The 3,071-nt window shown below is 43.0% G+C and overlaps 1 non-coding gene across 1 annotated transcript; it reads left to right on the top strand.

Annotated features, from left to right (window-relative positions):
• The first annotated feature begins 261 nt into the window (after positions 1-261).
• Positions 262-346, top strand: TRNAR-UCU (transfer RNA arginine (anticodon UCU)). The gene is given in 2 exon segments: positions 262-298; positions 311-346. It is a non-coding gene; the product is annotated as a tRNA-Arg (tRNA).
• The last annotated feature ends 2,725 nt before the right edge of the window (positions 347-3,071 follow it).

Consider the following 3,071-nt stretch of genomic DNA (forward strand, 5'->3'; position numbering starts at 1 on the left):
GCCCAGGGCGGGCCGGAGACGGGGCTGCGGCTGTCCTCAGACGCACCAGCCGGCACCCGGCGGACTCGCGCCCGCCCTTCGCTTGCAAGACTCGCCGGTTTCGTTAAGAGGCGGTCTCCGGGTGAGGACGGGCGCTTGCGGCCGGTGTCTGTCAGTGCCCTGGCCTCTGCGATACAGACCGACGGCTAAGGGGGCGGTGGGAAGGGCGCGGGGCCGTTGCCTCTGGCTTAACAGAGCAGATGCGCAGAGAGTCCAACAGGTGGCTCCGTGGCGCAATGGATAGCGCATTGGACTTCTAGAGGCTGAAGGCATTCAAAGGTTCCGGGTTCGAGTCCCGGCGGAGTCGCAGTTTTTCCCCCAGTACGTAATTTATTTTCTACACTTGTCATTTCTCTCATTTTCCTAAAGGGTTGAACTGGCCTCGCATCATCTGCCCACTGCCTTCGGCTTCTGCAGCTCTTTCACCTCTAGCCGCTCGCACCTCTAGTCTCTCCTTCCCTCTGCTTCCCTGGCTCAGTGGCTCTTGGGCCTGGACCCTGCAGACTCCGGAGCCGGATCCGGGAACTGGGAAGAGCGGCCTGGGCGGCGGCGAAGCGAAGCCTCGCGGTTTCAGCCTGAGCAGAGCGCGGGGGAGGCCCGGGTCTAGGGTGTTTTGGGAGACCTGCCCACAGGCCCCGGGGGTACGCCCCTCGCCAGGAGCGCGCGCGTGGCTGCTAGGGAGGGGTGAGCAAAGGACGAGGAAACGCGCCCACACAGTGAGCTGCCCCCCCAGCCCAGAAGGCTTACGAATTGACATGTACTTGAATCCCCAGTGGGATCCTGTCAGAAATGCAGATTTCTGGGCGTCACTCTCATTCAGTCGATCAAGGTGGGGCCCAGGAATCTGACTTTCGAATAAGAACGCCCTCTCCCCTTTCCACGATTCCGGTGCAAAGAGACCCGAGGTCCACTCTGCTTGTCAGCTGCTCTAGGCAGGGATGACTATCTTGTACTTCTTCTCCTGACAGTTCATAGCTTTGCACGAGGTTAGGTTTCCACCTCGCTAAAGGCGAATGAATGAATGAATGAAATTTTAAAAACCCATTGTAACAAACAATTCATGCAAAAAATACAAAATCCAAAATTGTCAGAAAAGGTACAGGGAAAAGTAAACATCCTTGTTCTTCCTATATCCCAGCCTTTCAATTCTCTATAAGCCATCAGTGAAAATGGTTTCTTGGCAGTATTTTCAGATTTATTTTATGCACATGTCAGCATTTCTATATCTATTCTCTTTCTTTATGTTTGTTGATGTTACTGATATAGGTGATATAGCATTACGATTGGTAGTATATTATGCTTGCTAGTTCACTTATTAATACAATAGAGCTGCCTTGTTCCATTGTACCTAATGATTTAATAGTCCCCAATAGTTGGTCATTTAAGTGTCCAGTATTTTCCTGTTACAAACAATGTTTCAGTGAACATCCTTATTCTTACATCATTGTACACAAGTGCAAACGTATCTGTAGGATAGATTCCTAGGAAGTTGAATTGCTGTGTCAAAGGTTTATTTGTGCATTCTTTGATAGATACTGCCAAATTGCTCTCATAGGGATTGTATCCATTTTACCCTCACTAACAATGATAAAAGTGGCATTTCAAATTAGTGTAGAAGAGGAAGAATGTTCATTATCAGTGGTTCTGGGACAAAATTCCCACTTCACTCCTTTTACAAAAGTGTATTCCAGATGAAGAAAATACAGGTTTAAAAATAAAACCAGGAAAAGCACTAAAATAAAACGTGATGAAGTTATTTAATAAACTGAGTGCGATATAACCCCAAACCTAGAAGAATTTAAAAAATTGATAAATACAAATATATGAATTTCTCTAAGACAAAAAATAAAGTACCATAAACAAAATCAAAAGACAAACTGGGAAAGAATAATTACCATACATATCACAAAAAAAGGGCTGGTTTCCTTAAAATGTAAATAGCTCCTACAAACCAGTAAGAAAACGACCAACGATGCAATAGAAAAATGACCAAACTCAAGAACAGATAAATTACAAAAAAGAAATACAAATTATTCTATGTATAAAAAGATGCTCACCTTCATTCATAACAAGACATGGATTGAAACTACAACTAGAAACCATCTTTCAGCTGTTTCATAACATGTAGGGTATGTTGTTGGTGAGATTTACATTTAATTTTCTTCTGTAAATGCAGCATTGTTTAAAATGGCCTCCGGAATTCCCTGGCAATCCAGTGGTTGGGACACCACGCTTTCACTGCCCGGGTTTGATCCCTGGTCAGGGAACTAAGATCCTACAAGATCCCTGCACGGTGGGTAAAAAAAAAAAAATTTTTTTAATAGAATGGCCTCAAGCTGGAAATAACCTACATGTCCATCAATAATGAACTGTTTGAAGAAAGTATGGTAGAGCCTTGTAATTGAATTGAATACAACGCAGACCTTTAAAAAATGAGGAAGATCCATATATACTGCTATGGAAAAATAACCAAGATTATATGAAAATAATTGATACGTAAATGAGTACTTAATATTCTTTTTATGTTAAGTAATGCTAATAATAATAGTAGTAATAATGTATATTAGCATGACTGTGTGTGCAGAGAAAATTTCTGGAAGGATATATGTACGGTTAACAGTGCTGGGGCAGGAGGGACAGTGGTATGAAGAGTTGGGGGTCTTTTTACTGATTGCCTGTTTGTAATGTTTGAGTCGTTTTCATAATAAGCCTATCTTATCCTTGTAATAAGTTAATTTTAAAAAGATAGAGCAAAAGAATTCCTAAGCTAATGAGGAAGGAATAAAAAGCATTTGGTGCCTGTTCTTAAGTTCACTTTCTAGTAGTCAGCCCTGATACTGCTTATCCATTAAAGATTTTCTGAATTTGATTTAACAAACATTTATTAACTCCTTATGTTCTGCTCTGTGCTGGATCTCAGCCATAAATACACCCTTTAGGAGCTCCTCCTACTAAGCATAGAGAAATATGTCAACAGGATATCTCTTTACAAGGTGATTCCAGCAGGGACCATGTCCTGAAGGTCTTGTACA

The sequence above is a fragment of the Phocoena phocoena genome, chromosome 1 (assembly GCF_963924675.1).
Source record: "Phocoena phocoena chromosome 1, mPhoPho1.1, whole genome shotgun sequence".
In the NCBI taxonomy this organism is placed as follows: domain Eukaryota; kingdom Metazoa; phylum Chordata; class Mammalia; order Artiodactyla; family Phocoenidae; genus Phocoena; species Phocoena phocoena.